This window comes from Hevea brasiliensis, chromosome 14, assembly GCF_030052815.1.
Source record: "Hevea brasiliensis isolate MT/VB/25A 57/8 chromosome 14, ASM3005281v1, whole genome shotgun sequence".
Classification (NCBI taxonomy): domain Eukaryota; kingdom Viridiplantae; phylum Streptophyta; class Magnoliopsida; order Malpighiales; family Euphorbiaceae; genus Hevea; species Hevea brasiliensis.
This window is the reverse complement of record NC_079506.1, coordinates 5,912,866-5,931,721: the sequence shown is the minus strand read 5'-3', so window position 1 is coordinate 5,931,721 and position 18,856 is coordinate 5,912,866. Positions and strand designations below refer to the sequence as shown.

General features: G+C 30.9%; 1 pseudogene; it reads left to right on the top strand.

The window, feature by feature from the left end:
• The first annotated feature begins 794 nt into the window (after window positions 1-794).
• On the top strand, window positions 795-1,988 carry LOC131173180 (F-box protein PP2-B1-like; annotated as a pseudogene).
• The last annotated feature ends 16,868 nt before the right edge of the window (window positions 1,989-18,856 follow it).

The window sequence follows — 18,856 nt, the reverse complement described above, 5'->3', positions numbered from 1 at the left end:
AATTTTGAATTTCGCTTGATTGGGTTTTTGAGTTTGTAAGTCTCTCCCTTACTGATTTGTTTTGTTTCTGGGTTTTTTGCTTTAGCTATAATAGGTGATTTCTTGTTTTATGGAGTTTTTGAATTTCTAAATTTATGGATTTCAGAGATTCTGTGGGTTTAGGGTTGAATTTTGATTTTGTAGTTTTTGGATTTTAAACAGAAATCACCAACTGCAGCTATGGTGTTCCAAATTCAAATAAAACTAGTTATTTTTTTGCACATTGGGTGGCTTATTTATTTTTTATTTTAATATATAATTTAGTATTTATTTTTATAAAATTTTATATTTTAAATTTATAATATAAAATTTAATCAATAATAAAATTTTTAGTTAATTATATTAAATACAACTAAAATTTTTATTAAAATTTTGAATAATTAGAAATAGTTTGTCCAAAATAAAATCTTAAATATTAGGATAATATTTAAGAAATAGTAATAATAATAATTACGTGTTAAATAATTTCTTAATTTATGATCTATATTTTATTCTTCTCTCTTTAAAAGAAAAAGAAAAAGAAAATTTTAAATTTTATAATTAAATATAATAAATTAAATTTAAAATAATCAATATTTAAGTTAAGTAGATATTATTTAACAAATCGTTAGATTATGTAGATTAAAAAATATGGTATATGATAAATTTTTAAATACACTAATAAATTAAAAGATTTAATTTTATGAGATTAATTTTATAATATATATTTCTCTGATTTCTGTTTGAATTTATTTGTGGCCATGGTTTTCTGGGTGTTCTTCAATATTTATTTTTATTTTAATTAAAAATAATAAATAATTTTAAAAAATAAAAAATAATAATTTCATTATTAAAAATATAATATTTTACTAAATTAAGACTTAGAAGAGTTTGTAAAAAATTAAAAATTGACTTATTTGGTCAGGGCATGTTTATGCTTGCTTCAATTATGAAAACTCAATATATTACCCAAAAGCTTCATTGCAAACAGAGTGCCGGCGAACGTTCAACCGTTTTCAGGTCCTCTCGATGTCTGCAAAGAGTCATCTCAGCCTCTGTGATTCTCCGATGCTCATCGACGATGGCAGAAAGGTAATCTCGCTCCCTTCTCCTCCTCCAATTCCTGTTTCTCATATTAACTCTATCTTATCATGTCCTTTCCATTAACAGAGCTTTGCATTGGAGAAATGGACCGGGAGGAAATGCTACATGCTTTCTGCAAGGGACCTTACAATTATCTGGTCCAATTCTCCAGATTATTGGAGATGGTTACCCGACCCAGATTCCAGGTTCTCCATTTCTCTCTTTTATTTTCCATCTAATTTTTTGATTAAGAAACTTACTGAAGCTTTGTACGAACAGATTTTCGGAAGTGGCTGAGCTTATTGATGTTTGTTGGTTTGAAATCAATGGCGAAATTAGTATCCAGATGTTGTCCCCAGAAACATCATATGCGGCGTACTTGGTGTTCAAATTGACAACAAGTGCTTATGGGTTTGAAGGACATCCAGCAGAGATCTCTGTAGAGCTTGCTGGAATTGAAAAGATAAGCGTAGTGTTTTTGGTTCCAGTAAGAGGACAGAAGCGCCAACACCAAACTTTAAGAAGGCTAACTGGTTTGTTTAACTGCAGCCGGGTTTCGGGTTCGCAACCCTCTGTGCCTGCCGGAAAAGCTATGGCAAATACCCGAAAGAGAGAGTAGATGGGTGGCTGGAGATTGAATTGGGTGAGTTCAATAGCGAGAACGGCGGAGATGGAAAATTGAAGATAAATTTACGAGTGAAAGGTGATCACTGGAAAAGTGGTATCATTGTTCAAGGGATAGAGATTAGGCCAAAAGGAGATTAAAAAATTAAGCAAGCAATTGCTATTTGAAGGTTGGGGCAAAGACTAATCGTTCCAGGATTTTATATTAGTATGTTGTAATTTATTATATTATATATACAAATAATTAAAGCTTCATTCTCTTCTCTCTTCGCCTTATTTACTGTGAAGTTAACAATCTGTGGTAAAGAAATGCATAGAAACTGTCCTTGGAGATTTTGCAATGATTATGTTTAACTTTGCTTTGCTTTAGCGTGGAATATAAAGCTCAATTTTGCCATTGCTGTCTTGCGACAGCATATATAAGACTTCTCCGGCTGATGACTTAGAGAAAGCACTAGAATTAAGTACTAGCCAAGGTTGAATTGAGCTACCATAATTTTTTTTTGGTCCAATTAGATTTTTTAATTTCAAAAAATTAATAATTAGGCTCCTAGCTAAGTTAACCGCCTTAATTTACATCATTGATAAATAAGTAAAATAGATTTCTAAAAAAAGATGCATTTCCCTCCTCATAATGCAATCTCGAGAGAATCAATCTCCCTTCGGCATTTCTCCTTTATTCAATTCAATCTCATCAAAAAAATTCCATTCTACTAATAGTTCAAGGGTATTGGAGTGGTTTTTAGGGTTGTTTGGCCTTGAGTTCGAGTCTGTTATGTAGTAGATTTCTTAACAACAAGATCTCAAGTAGTAGAAAGAACAGAAATAAAGCAAAAAAAGAAATAAAGTTAAAGTTTTAAGGACGGAAAATTCTTACCTAGATCGGGTCTATCATGAACTCAAAACACAGGATGTGTAGTGGGACTCATATATTAAAGATTGAGTCTACCATGAACTCAAGACAAAAAACATGTGAGATTTATATATTTAATGGACAAAAAAATTCCTTCTAAGGAGAAGAGAAAGAAAGAATGAGAGAGAAATTAAATAGGTTCTTGATATTTTTCCAAAATGATCCCCTTCAGTTACAATAGCTATTATTTATACAGCCACCAGCTCTTCCCATAATTGTTCCTACCAATTACAACCTTCTTAGCAACTTTCAATTCTTCAACTAACACATACAATCACGCTTCTTATTCTCCTTATTAGTATAACAGAGTCCTAGTGGAACTCAATTGTACAAAAAAAAAAAATTTCCATTCTCCTCGCTAGAATTACATTGCTGCTGATGCCATTCTTTTTCGGCAATCCTTTGAATGATAGCCATGTAAAACTCGCATACAATAAAGAAAGGATATGGTGGGGAGGGAGGTTCTCCACTGTAGAATTTAAAGTTGGAGAAGATATCAAGAAAATGACTGCAATCTGTTTATTTAACAAGTTGCTCTAACACAAGCCATGAATATAAACTGCTGAAATTAGACATTTCTTAGTAACTCATCATTTCCCTGTGGATTTACCTAGTCAATTGGACTGATGACATGAGTCATTTGTCAAGGGTGAAAAGAAGAAGACTGCATACAGTTGTTAATCGTTGGTTGTTCCCAATTGCAAGAAAGATGTGGAAATTCGCCTTCCATTTCTCACATCCCAAATATTCAACTTGTTTGGGAAAGAATTCAATTTGCAGGATACTGAAGGATAAGTTGGTGCTTCTCTCCAATTCGCAAATTATAATTATTTTTTCTTCCGAACTTATATGAGAAAATTCTCACTCTGATTCTATTTGCACAGGATAATGTTAAATATTCCATGCTCAACAAATTTAGCCTTTCTATGCCTTGGGAAAAGATGAATAAACTGACTCAACAAGCTAGTGAGAGGCGTCCCAGGATAACAGTATTTTACATCCCTGAAATTCTAATAAATTTGAAAGCGTTCAACAAATGCATATGGTGCTGAGTGCATTAGCAAGTCATACTTCTATCCATTGTATTCTTCATTGGACAAACCGTAAAAAAAAAAAAAAAAAAAAAAAAAAAAAAAAAAAAAAATATATATATATATATATATATATATATATATATATATATATATATATATATATATATATATATAATTTTACACGAATTATTAATTTTAATCAATTTTAGTCCAATTCCAAACTTTAGGACATGTTTAGTATGGCGTAATCAAAATTGTAATATAATCGCAATTATATTATATATTTAATTACGTTATTTGGTCACATAAAAAAATTTGATGTAATGGAATAATTATTACATAACATAATTAATCATATTTAAAATAATGTAATAGTTATTATATATAAAAATAGATATAATCATAATTATTTATTTTAATTTTTTATTTATTATCAATATTATTACCATCATTACTATTCAGCTATCACTGCTCTATCACCACTACCAGCAACGCCACTATAATCATCAACATCAACATCATGTTATCACAATTGATATCACTAACACTTAAACCTCATTATACACCATCTAGCCACTACTACCACCATCATCTAACCAATGTTGTCACAGCCACCACTACTACTTAGCTACCACTACCACTCAACTACCAATCACTGTGACCATTACTACTTATTAATAAATTAAATATTAAAATAAAAATTATAATTACATTACACTATTTATATTTTTATTTGACAACCAAATAGAGTAATGTAATAACAATTATATTACATTACATAATTAATTACGTTGTATATATTATATTCTACCAAGCGTAACCTTAGTGTTAAGGGATTTTGAGCACTGATGTGGCATATGACATGAGCAAAATATTATTATTGAATGTTGCTACTTACATAGCGTGAACTAAAACATGATTGCCGATGTAACAAAAATATTATTTGTCACGACACAAAATTCTGTGTCGCGACCGGTGAATAATTTAAATATTCTTAAATCATGTAAGTCTTATCAGAGTATCTTGAATAAATATATTGTCACTTACTAATCCAAAAAAAATAAATAAAATCTAAATAACAAAATACTGAATAAACATCATAAATATCCCTTAAGTAAACTGTTGAGTCTCTACAGATTTCAAATAAAAAACTTAAACTGTTCAATAAACAAAACTAATTATTAGCCCGAGAAAACATGAATTCGGGTATACCATGAGAACAAATCAAAGATTGTCTCTCTTTAGAGAATGGATTGAATATTTGAATTAGCTGCAGAATTCTACTGATCTGAAATAGATAACAGACAGAGAAAACGTGGTTTGAGCTAAGTACTCAGTGAATGATAATTATAGCACACAATGGAATAGGAATAGATAGACACTTGATTAATTTCACAATAAATTTTCTATTCAATAAAATCATGTTTATGCTATCAAAATCATTAATAAAATAATTTCATAAAACATATATATAAAAGAAATTCATTTAATAAAAATTTTATGTTACAGTACACCAGGGTGATGATACCCCACATTACCAATGGTCAGATGGTAAGCGCGCAACCAGATATTAGATACGTTCCTCCTCCTTCACAGATATCAATGCATATGATACTAATGCAAATCATAAATTACAATGATGCATGACTCAACAATGCAACCTAATACCGTGATTGTCCACACGGCGGGGCCAGCTAACAGAAAAAGATACTTGACACAAGTACCAATTCAAAATAGAAAATCAATTTGTATAAATCAATCAAAATCAACAAAAAATTTCAAATAGAAAATAATAACTGATAGTGCAATTATAATAGTTTATTTCAATAATTTTAGAGAGTCAATAAGATCAAATCAATCTCAAATAAATTCAGTGTAACACATCAGTAAATTTTATAGTCAGATATCAATCAATATAAAGACATTAAAGGCCTATTCCCGGAATTCTAATGACTCTAATGCAAAGATAATTGACAAAATCAATTATTTAATCAAAATCGAAATAAAATTCAATAATAAAATAAAACTCTAGAAAATTACATGTAAAATATTTGTTAAAATACTGATTTAAAATTTCATTTAATAATAAATTTAATGCTAAGAAATTTTAAAATGGACTAAAATGGTGTCATATACTATAATTACCACTCACCTTAAACCTCCAAGACAATAGTTATTTTCAATGGAAAAGAGACAATTTCAATAGATAGATTGAATATTCGAATATCCTACATACCCAAAATATAAAAGAAAAATATCAACTAATAATAAATAATATAATAATAATAACATATATATATATATATATTAATAATTTAACTTCAAGGTTATTGTTTATCAGTAATCATAATTAACCCAATTCAATAACAATGGTCAAAGAGGAAAAAAAAAAAAGAATTTCTAGAGTAGTTGTAACAATTTAAGGAGAAAATAAAATCAAATTCACCCATTATTGAACAAAGAAAGATAATTTTTGACTTTGAAAATAGAATCTAAGGTGATAAATAGAGAAGTAAGAATTTATGAATTCTCTGTGCACATCAAATTATAAATCGTAAATTTATATATATATATATATATATATATATATATATATATATATATATATATTGGATTAATTCAGGGAGGAAGAAGCCTGAAAATGTTAGTTCGGAAATTATTATCATCCGGTCGTAAGTCCTTTTTTGGAGTAAAAGATTTTACAAGAATTTAATTCATTTAATTTTTTTTATCAAATTTTACGTTTAAAATGAAAGAATTCCAATCTTTTCTAATTTAAAAAAAATTATTTAAAAAATATATAAATCAATCATGAGTATGTGAGAATTCAATTAAATTTTTTCTTATAAATAATTTAGTTTGAATTATGATTCATATAAGAAGTAATTAAGAATAATTTAAAATAATTTCCCATTTAGGAACTTTGTTTCTAACAGTATCAGGATTAACAGACAGTTTTTCCTCTGTTTTCTTTAGAAGATCTTTTAGAACCGCAATGAACTCTGATTGATTATCTTCTAACTCCTGTTGTTTAGGTTTTGAAATTTGAGAAGGTTTTGAAACTGGATCTGATTTTTTGAAAGTTTTTGGAGTTTTAGAAAACGGATATGAAATGTTATGCTGTTTAGCATACATCTCAAACCAATTAAAGAAAAAAATATGAACTTTGTGTTGGTATATAAAGTCATAATATTCCTTTTGAATTTCTTTCCTTTGATCATTGAAATTTTTGAAAAACCACATTTGCTTTTTATGATTTTTAAGAGAATAAAAATCATCATGCAAATATTGTTTGTCTACTTCAAATTCTTTTTCAAGCACATTAAGTTCATAGTTTACATTTTCTGTAATGGCTGAAAAGGTAGGAGAAGTAGGTTCTGACTCTATTTGGGTTTCAACCTGAACAGACTCGTTTTGTAAATTTGTATAAACTGGATGTGGAACATTTGTAGAGCCATTTACGTTTTGTAAAGTGGATCTAGGTATTTCTGAAATAGAAAACCTAGAAGAGTAAGTCTGAGGTAGAATACCTAGGCCGAATATTTTATATTCCAATTGGTTTTGTAACAGGCAAACTAATGACAGAAGGTATACAAGATACTCTTCCTATGTCAATAGTACTGGATGTTGAGGAATCATCTGGAAACCTAAGGCTTCTGTTAAAGCTAAGGCAGGCTGACTCTTCTATCGTCATACTGGGTTATTTGCCTCAGTTGAATGTTTGGCTCAACTATTTTTAAAGATTCTGGTTCTACTGCACCTTCTAAGATCCATTCTTCTAGTAGGGTTATGTCCTTCCATTGGATAGATCTAGGGATTACAGTGTTGGATTTTGTAAGATCAGTTTGTAAAAACAAAGTTTCTCCTCTTTTACTTTGAAACTTATGTTTTGTAGCAAAAGCAGAAACAATAGCTTTGTAATGGATTTTGTAAATCAGTGCAAGAGGAATAGATCCTTCAAGCATTTTGTAATTGTGAGTTTTGATTTGTAAAACAAGGGATTTTGTAATATTACTATCGTTTAACGAAACAGTAAAATTTGGATAGCAATCAAAAGATATTGGTCCACTGCACAAACTAGACTCGACTGAACTAAGCAAAGAGTCCTGGAAGTTTATGAATCTAGTATCTCTAAGAACTGCTAGGATTGAGGTATTCAACCCTTCTTTTGTAAGTGGTTTAATTCCAACTTGGACTAAACCTATATGGATGTATTTGTATTGTTTTTCACAGTTTTTTTGTAAGGATTTTTGGGACAGAAGAGAAATCGTCTCAAAAGGTTTTGTAATATGAAGATCTCTTTCTTCAGTTTTGATCGTGAAATCAATTTTGAAAAAATTGAGTTTTGTAGTCTAATAGATCTGATCCTTTTGTACTTTTGGAATTTCCCAATTATCTATACATTTTTCAAAATTTTCGATTATTATTTCTTCACTATTAACTATCTTTCTCGACTCAGAGGATGAGGTAGAAGAGTTTGAAGAAGAAACTATCCTACAGAAAATTGGATTCATACTTAAAGAATTTTTCTAGGTTGATCTTTTGAGTTAAGTGAGGTAATCGCCAAAGGAATCACTGCCCTAAACACACCCTCTCGGCTACAAAGACGGGACTTACAACCCAGGCCTGTTTACACCTCTAAAGAAGCTATCTTATCACCTTAAGATCATCTTACCAACCTCTAAAAAATGTTTAAATGTGAATCCGAACCTTAAATAGAACCTTTTCCCCCCAGGCTCTGATACCAAGGACGCACAGGGATCGAAAGGGGGATGAGCTAACAGGGAAGAAGCAACAATCTAGATCTTGAATAATATATAAACAATTAAAGAAATAAACAAAATGCACAAGAAAGGAAAATCATCAGAAATGAAAATTAAATTTGTAAATTAAAGATTAAATATATATATATATATATATATATATATATATATATATATATATATATATATATATATATATATTCAATAGGCGGCAGAGCCAGTCCGTTAAGAATATATATACTTAACAAAAATAAAATTAAACTTGAAATTTAAATATGAATATACATGTATATATTCAATAGGCGGCAGAGCCAGTCCGTTATGAATATATATACGTATATTTATGCAGACCAGGCTGTTGAACCGACCATATGCAGGCAAAATAAATTTAAAATTTTGTAAAAGAAATTGAAGAAAACTTACTTCAAAATCTTATAAATTTTGTAAGATTTGTACAAAGGTTTTGGAGATATAATTTCGGGTAGGACTTATAAAGGTTGCTCAACACATGAGCTTCCTAAGATCTACTACAAGGAAGTTACAGGGTTTGTAGGTTTATAGGTGATGTAGAGGTAGGGCAGGATGGGAAGTGAATCAACCTTCTTGCTCCTTTCTTCACCTCGGGGTGAAACTCCTTCAGAACCTTCTTCGGATTCTCTTAGCTTTAGAAGCTTGAAGGGGAGAAGCTTGGGCTCAAGAAGCTTGAAGAATGGTTTGCCTTGGATGGGTGCCTCCTTATATAGAAGTGTCCAGGGGCAGTTTTGTAATTTTGTAGGTTTTGAACAGTGTCTGCCATTTGATGCCTTCACGTGTGAACAGTGCTTCTTGTCTCCTTCACATGTGAACAGTAAAAAGTGAACAGTACAAGACATGACAGGTGAAGAGTGTCCTGTCTGGTTTTGAAATAAAGGAAGAGGAAAAAGAGAATATTACAAAAGTGAAAATGATTACAAAAATTAAAATAGAAGGAAAATGAAGAGAAAATGGATAATTTTGCCGCCATAAGTTTCTTTTTCCGGTCTTTTCTTTTTTTTTTCTTCTTTTTTTTTTATAACAGATTTTGTATTTGTGAAGAGGTACCACAACCTTCTTCATCATCATCTCCCAAGTCTATGATGGGTTCTGAATCAGAATTGGCTGCAGAAGAATTGGTTTTGTTTTGCAATAATTGTTCCATTATTGCAAAATATTCTTCATCATTTTTAGCTCCTGCTAATCTTGCCATGGCATGTGATCTTTGGGCAAAAAAATAATTGATTTGAAAAGTTTTGTATAGGAGTTGGTGGAAAAATGTTTTTTCCCTTAAGCCAGGTTATTACTCCTTGGTTTGTAATTGTTTCTGGGATATTAAATGAATCCCATCATTTTACCTTAAACCTTCTGATGATTGTATTCAATCCATCTTGGGGTCGAAATTCAAAAAACCAGATAAGAACCCAAGATAAAAAGAATTTTGAAGAAAATAAGAGAAGAGGAGGAAACCTTTTCTCTTTAGGTGAGGGTTTGTAATGGGTTTTGAAAAGGTTTAAACTCTCTGATATTTACGGTATAAGAATTTCAGGTAGAGCACAAAAATACTTTCACCACTGAGCAAACCATGAAGGGGTTTTGGAAGGATCAAATGTTTTTTGGAAATAGAACAGCCATGAATGACTATTCTTGTGATTTTGTATGAGAAAGGTATTGTACCATGCCTATTGGTAATCCCAGTAATTGAAATGTTGGCAATGGTCAATCTTGTTTTGAAATGATAATGGGAAGATTTTTGTTTTTGTAAATTCTTGCCCTCAATCAGAATGATTAAGGACGGTTTGAATGTGGCAGGTTGAATAAGCCAGATCAGCATGATTTTTTTTTAAGTAAAAATGTTTGAATTTTGCTGAGCCAGTGAATTCAAAGATTGCATGGTAGTAGGATTGGGTCTTGGTAAGATCCCATGGTTTGTAATGCCATCCTTTTGGGAAAGCTTTTGAAATTGCTATAGAGGCGTCTTGGTGTAGAAATTCATCCTCTATAATCAAAACATTTTGAAAATGTGTTTTTGTAATCCATTGTGAAGACTTCTTTTTTAATTTTGTTTGGGACAAAACTATTTGAGAAGAATTCGATTGAGAAAGACTATTTTGGAATTTGATTTGTAAAATCTCATTTGCTTGAGAAATATTTTGAGAAAGGGTTTTTTCGAAGGAAGATTCTCCTTTCTCAAGGGTTTTGGAAATGGGTTTTGTAGATTTATCTTTCTGGGTAATGTTTTGTAAGGCCTGAAGAACTTCAGGAGATTTGGATAGTGATTTATCCATTTTTGAATCTGGTCGGTTTGGAGCCCGAGATTCAATATATTTTGTATGATCTTCTTCTTCTTCTTCGCTCGCTATATGCCCAAGTTTGTATAGGCTTTGCGTAAGAGATGACTGGTTTTGTAGGGTTTGGTTTTGTAGAGGCCGAGGCTTCACCTTTGGTATTTTTCTTCTCGGGCATTGGCCTGCTTTTGAAGAAATTCTTTGCTTAGAAAGTCTGGGATAGAATTTGTATCTCCTTTTATAAATTCAATTTCAAAATAAAAAATACTTAAAATTGCTTGCCATCGTGCAAAAATTTATTTTGATGCAAGATTTTAAACATCTTTTTGCAAAACTTCTTTGGCTAATTTGTAATCAATTCTAAGCAAAAATTTTTTATTTAATAAATCACTTTGAAATTTTTGTATGCACATGACAATTGCAAGAATCTCTTTTTTGATGGTAGAGTATTTCTTTTGACAATCATTCCAATGTGCAGAATGGAATTGAACTATTTGTTCTTTTCCATTTTGAACTTGTTTTAAAATTCCACCATAACCTAACTCTGAGGCATCTGTCTCGACTACCTTAGGGGCTAATGGATCTGCTAAATGCAGACAAGGAATGGTTTGGACCTGTTATTTAATATGACAGATCACTTCAGTGTGATGATCTGTCCATGGAACAGGGTTTTTCTTTAACCTATCATGCAAGGGTTTTGCTAGACGGTTAATATTTGGACAAAAATCTAAGACATAATTCAAGCTACCTAAGAATCTCTATAGATGGGTTTTATCTAAGATTTTGTCAGGAAATTTGTTTGAAAATTCTAGACTTCTCTCTATTAGAGTAATGGTTCCCTTTGGACAATATGAGTGGACAGTCATGCCTTTTGGCCTAAAAAATGCCCTATCAGAATTTCAGAGAATTATGAATAAAATCTTTAATCCATATTCAAAATTTTGCATAGTCTATATAGACGATGTTCTTGTGTTCTCGGAGTCAATTGAACAACACTTCAAACATTTAAGAACATTCTTCTCTATTACAAAACGAAATGGCCTTGCCATTTTAAAATCAAAGATTTCTCTCTTCCAAACCAGATATATATATAAAATCAAAGATTTCTCTCTTCCAAACCAGATATATATATATATATATATATATATATATATATATATATATATTCCAGATAAATGAACACGAGGGTTGATATTAAAATTTAGCTTCAAAGTTATTGTCTATCAGTGATTATAATTAATCCAATTCAATAATAATGGTCAAAGAGAAAAAAAAAAGAATTTCTAGAGTAATTGTAACAATTTAAGGAGAAAATAAAATCAAATTTATCCATTATTGAACAAAAAAAGAGAATTTTTTACATTGAAAATAGAATCTAAGGTAATGAATAGAGAAGTAAGAATTTATGAATTCTCTGTGCACATCAGATTATAAATCGTAAATTTATATATATATATAATATAATAAAAATACATGTTGATAGTATTTGGTATAAAAGGAGGTGACAAATAGGTTTTGAGAGCAAAGTTTAGCAGAAGAGATGATTAGAGTATATATATTTGAAGAGTTCTATTAGGTGTAGAATGGGATAAGAGTTATTATTGAATTGGGTTGTTTAAATTACAGATATATATTTAATTTCAAAAATAATATATATATATATATATATATATAAATAGATAAACAGATCATCTAATAAAATATATTTTTTTAATAAATATATTAAATTATTATTAATTAATTAATATAAATAAATAAATAAATAGATAAAATATTAAATTTCCACACAATTATTCATCATATTATCCAAAGTTTGGAGTGTTTGATCGTAGCAGATATGGCCCGTGTGTCCTGAGGTGGAACTCCAAAGGCAGGAGATCAGCTTCACAGCCGAATTAATTGATACGGTGTGTCCGCAAGTGCACGGGTCACAGTAGTATAGTTTTAAAATGATATCGATCCCACAGGGAATTGTGCTTAAATTGGAAATAAAAGTATAAGCAAATTAGAATGACAAAAATTAAAAGATATTAAAAATAAAATCTAAAAATTAAAATTAAGACAAAAATTAAAGATGTAAAATGAAATTTGGAATTAAAATTGGTATTTAAGGAATTAATGCTAAATCAAACAATTAACTAAAATTAATTAGACTAGATTACCAAAAATTAATTTGAAATTTCTATTTATGAAATTAAGAAGAATTAAATCTAAATTCAATAAAAATAAAAATAAAGTGATTATAGAAATTGGATTTAAATTGGATTTAAATTTAAATTGCTATTTATGAGGTTTGGAGGATTTAAATCTAATTTCAATGAAAAATAAATTGATTCTAGAGATTGGATTTTCAATATTGTTTGCATGTGATTTTTCCCTAATTTAGCCAAACACATGAGAATTGCAATTTTGAGGGAAATCAATTCTTAAATTTTTGAAACCTTTTTCAAGCATCTCAAAATTGGTTTTCATTAAATCAAACCCTGTTTTCACGGTATTTCAAATCTAACAAAAACCCAATTAATGCTCTAATTGATTTTTGGAAAGTTCCCCTTAATCTTCTTAGCTTATTTCTAACACCAAGAAAATAAAGTTTATTGCAAGATTATCTATCCCCAATATTCACTTTTCAGTCCATCTATTAAGGATTAAAACTTAACTCAATGAGGGCCCATTCATCAAGCATGGAAATAAGCACACAAGCAATAAATCAAAATATAACAATCTTCATTTAAATGGCTAAATCAGTTCAAAACCACAAAACAAATCAATATTTACAAACCCATCTCTAGAATCTCAATAAACTACTCACAAATCATTGTTTAAAGATAAACCCAAATGAAGAAATGAAGAAATAATGGAAATGTAAGCTTAAAGGGGTAGAAAAACCAGAGATTTGCAGCAGGATCTCTGCAGAAAAGTGCAGAAACGTGATCCTTGCTGCTGCTGGAAGAAGATGCAGAAGATGCTCCTCCCTTTCCCTCTTTCTATCTTCCTAAAAATGCCTCCCTTGCTCTCTATGGAAAGAAAGTGATAAAGGGCACTTTATATAGGCAAGGGGACTGTTCTAGAATGGGTAAAAGGGGGAAGGATCCAGAGAAAGTGAGGTAAAAAGGCTGGAGTAACGGAAATGCCACGTCAAAAAATTTTCCAAGAAAACGACATAAGCCGAGTCGGTTGTGTCTGGGTTGTGTCGCTCTCGGCGTGAATATCTGACGATCGACACAACCTGCGACATGAGCTAATTCGGTTGTGCTGCAGGTTGTGTCGCTCTCGGCCATTTTTTTTTTTTTTTTCAACTTCAAAATTTTTGCAATTCGATTTTAATCTCCTCCAAATGGCTACTCTGATCAAAATACATCAAATTTCTCCAGATTTAACCTACAAAACAAATAAATTCCAAAAATTAAACTAAGAAATGTGAAAATTGCAAAATTGACTAAATATATACTAATATCTAAAATAATAGCTATGAATAAGGGTAAATTATGTGCAAAAATTACTCCTAAATGATGATCTAAAATGCATGCATCAAATTCCCCCATACTCAAACTCTTGCTTGTCCTCAAGCAAAATTTCATTAAAACTCATTTGGAAGGGAATAGAATCAGTCTTTGAAAACACAAAATTCACTAATCCAAACTACCAACTTACCTCTAGCCACCAACATTCCAAATTCCCACCAGCAAAAGCACAAAGAATGAAGCAAGCACTCTCAACTATTACAGAATAGCTAAGAATTAACCAATCAACCCAAGCAACAAATACCAACCAGCTACAAGAGTCAATTGTGCCAAAACAAACCTAAATGAAATAGATAGCCAATGCGTCTCAAATAGATGGTGAGTAATGTATGAAAGATTATATTGCCAAACCCATATGCAAGCATAAAAGATCTAACTCTACTAATGTAACAAGCATTTTTCAAAGAATCATTAGGTCTTTTTAAGGGTTGTAATGGGGTCAAATAGGGTAAGATTGTGGTTAACAAAGAAAGGGAATAAGGTAAACAAAATATGAGAATAATATTAATCATGAAACTCAAAGTGCATCCAATTTTTTCTTTTTTTTTTTTTTTTTTTTCAAATATTTTTTTATTTTTTTATTTTTTATAATACTAATTTTTTTTATCAAGAGGAAAGAAATTCACAATGAATCTTAAGTGCTAACACAATAAAGGGACTACTTTTATAATATATTTTTTTATTTTGTATGTGTCCCTATTTCACGTCACACCCAAAATTACCTTTGGGATATTTTTGTGACTATTTATTTATTTTTTTTTATCAACTTTTCACAATTACTCTAGCACTTTTCAAGATGTTTCAATCCTTCAAGTTTTTTTTTTTTTTTTTTTTTTTTATGCACTTAATTGCTAAAATATTATTCTCATAGATAGGTGGTAGTGTTTAGGTTTAATGGCTAGGTAAATGATTTGGGTTCCAAAGAAATTAGGGAATTAAGGTTCAAGGGGGTTTGCAAGGGTTGAAATGAAATTAAGGTAGGTTAAGGCTAAATGTGAGGTTTAAAATATGAAGGAATGCCTAAATCATATTCTTATCAATGCAAGTTAAAAATTTCGCTTTGAAAGATCTAAGATGCTTGTTCTAGGAATGGTGAGACGACAATGACCATTTTCTTCCTTAAAGGCTTATCCAGACACTCAAAACTCAAAATAACTAATCAGAATCTGCATACCTAGATGAATGTATTAATTTTCAGCTATTAAGTAAGAGAAAGAATAATGCTTAAGACTTTGTACCCAGCTGGAACTTTCATTCCACTAACCATCTAAAGACAAGTTGGATTGCTTGAATAAGTGGCTTATGGAATCCAAAGACTGGTTTAAAAATTCAAAAATTTTAAATGAATGAATGAAATGCATGAGTGTAAATGTATAGTCAACCTATATGCAACTAAGTATGCATAACTAAGTATATGAAGCTATATGCAGTGTATGTATGTTAATATGTACAAGTATGAAGTAATGAGTGTGTCGCTATATGCAAATGAAAAAGAAAAATAATTTTTGCAAGGAAAAATAATTTTTGCAAAAAATTTACCCTCTCCCCCATACTCAGAATGAACATTGTCCTCAATGTTAAAAATGTGCAAGGAATGGGATAATTTGGCTATATGTGCATAGAGAAATTATTACCCTGTTGCATAAGCGATAGCACAACTTGTGTTGAAAGTGACACAAGCTGAGATAAGAAGTGTTACCTCATTGAAGTGCAGCCAATTTAATTAGGTAAAATTTGGACAGCTGCTGCACTCATTGCAAAAGAAACAGTGCAATGGAATCCATTAAATCAATTAAACTCAAAAAGTTGAAATAGGAAGTTAAGCTCAAAAATGTAACCATCAAGTGTAAATCCGAAATAGCAAATCAAAGCAAGTGAGCAATTGTACTAAAGATATAAAAGAAAAATGTATTTTATGAGGAACTAAAAAAAAACTGAATAAGTAAATGGTTCAAGTAAAGGAAAAACAACACAAGCAGAATATTAACTAAACAAGTTAAAAACACTAATGAATTAAGCAACTAAATTTTTTTTTTTTTTTTTTATGGGTAGTGGGCTTTTTTTTATATATGAAAGAAATAAAGAATCAATGAAAAATTATGAGTTATGCCCAAAAATGCTAAGTTTAGGTCTTTAGCTTGACCATACTCACTCAAAATGTTATGGAGAATGAGAAAGATAGCAAGTTGCTATCTTCTCAATTGGCTCACCAGCTAAATAATGCCTCAACCTTTGTCCATTTACCTTGAAATTACCAGATTTTTCACCAAAAATTTCCACAGCACCATGAGGTAAAACTTTCATAATTTTAAATGGACCGGACCACCTTGATTTTAATTTTCCTGGAAAAAATTTCAACCTTGAATTGAATAAGAGAACCAAATCTCCTTCTTTAAAGTCCTTTTTCTTGATATGCTTGTCATGCCATTTTTTTGTTCTTTCTTTATAGATCCTAGCATTTTCATAAGCATCAAGTCTCAATTCTTCTAATTCATCATGTTGCAAAAGTCTTACGTGTCCAAGACTTGTAAATCAAAATTGATTGCTCTAATGGCCCAATAAGCTTTGTGTTCTAATTCTGGGCAAATGGCATGATTTCCCAAAACTAACCTATAAGGTGTAGTTCCTATGGGGTTTTAAATGCTGTTCTATATGCCCAAAGAGTGTCATCTAATTTAAGGGACCAATCTTTTCTGGACTTATTGATGCTTTCTCCAAGATTTGCTTGATTTCTCTATTTGTGATTTCTACTTGGCCATTTGTTTGAGGGTGATATGGTGTGGCAATCCTATGTTTTACCCCATATTTTCTCATCAATTTTTCAAATTGGTGGTTGCAAAAATGGCTACCACCATCACTGATTATGGCACGTGGGGCACCAAACTGTCAAAACAAATTTTTTGAAATTTCACCACAACTTTTGCATCATTGGTAGGTGTAGCAATAGCTTCTACCCATTTAGATACATAGTCCACCCCTACCAAGATATATTTATTCCCATAAGAAGATGGAAATGGCCCCATGAAATCAATTCCCCATACATCAAACAATTCAACTTCTAATATGGACTGTTGGGGCATCTCATCTCTTTTGGAAATGTTGCCTACCCTTTGGCACCTATCACACTTGCTTACAAAGTCTCTCACATGTTTAAACATATTAGGCCAATAGAAACCTGATGTCAAGACCTTTTCAACAGTTTTTGAAACACTAAAATGACCACCATATTCAGAGGAATGACAATGGTAAATAACATCATTTATTTCTTCCTCTGGTATACATCTCCTAATTATTCCATCATTACATCTTCTAAACAAAAGAGGTTCTTCCCAAGAATAAAATTTAACATCATGCAAGAATCTTTTCTTTTGCTGCCAAGACAAATCAGGTGGCAAGACACCACAAGATAAGAAATTCACAATATCAGCAAACCATGGAAGTGCAGAATTCAACACATACAACTGCTCATTCATGAAAAATTCATCAATTGGCACAATTTCATCATCTTTATTTTCAGTTTTCATCCTAGAAAGGTGATCAGCCACCACATTCTCAACACCCTTTTTATCTCTTATTTCCAAATCAAATTCTTGAAGTAATAAAATCCATCTAATCAACCTAGATTTAGCTTCTTTCTTGCTCATTAAATACTTTATTGCTGCATGATCAGTGAAAACAATTACCTTTGAGTTGACCAAATAAGAACGAAATTTATTGAGTGCAAATACTACCGCAAGGAACTCCTTTTCAGTTGTGGCATAATTAACTTGGGCTTCATCAAGGGTTCGGCTTGCATAGTAAATGGCATAAGGTTTTCTATCTTTTCGCTGGCCAAGGACAGCTCCAACAGCAAACTCACTTGCATCACACATGATTTCAAATGGCAAAGTCCAATCTGGGGGTTGCATGATAGGAGCTGTTGTTAAGGCCGTCTTTAACCTGCAAAAAGAAACCATACAATCTTGATTAAAATCAAATTTAACATCATGATTCAAAAGATTTGTTAAGGGTTTAGCAAGTTTAGAAAAATCCTGAATAAATCGCCGGTAAAACCCAGCATGTCCAAGGAAACTCCGCACTCCTTTGACAGTGGTTGGAGGGGGCATTTTTTCAATAATTTCTATTTTAGCTCTATCCACTTCAATTCCCCTATTTGAGATCAAATGCCCTAAAACGATCCCCTCTTGGACCATAAAGTGGCATTTCTCCCAATTCAACACCAGATCATTATCAGCACATCTCTGCAAAATTTTAGACAAATTAGTCAAGCATGAATCAAAATTAGTGCCATATACTGAAAAGTCATCCATGAAGACCTCCATAATTTCTTCAATAAAATCAGAAAAAATGGCCATCATGCACCTTTGAAATGTGCCAGGCGCATTACACAATCCGAATGGCATCCTTCGATAGGCAAAGGTGCCATAGGGACAAGTAAAGGTAGTTTTCTCTTGGTCATTAGGATGTATTGGAATTTGAAAGAAACCAGAATATCCATCTAAGTAACAAAAGAATGAATGCTTGGCTAATCTCTCTAACATTTGATCCATAAAAGGAAGGGGAAAATGGTCTTTTCTTGTGGCATTGTTCAACTTCC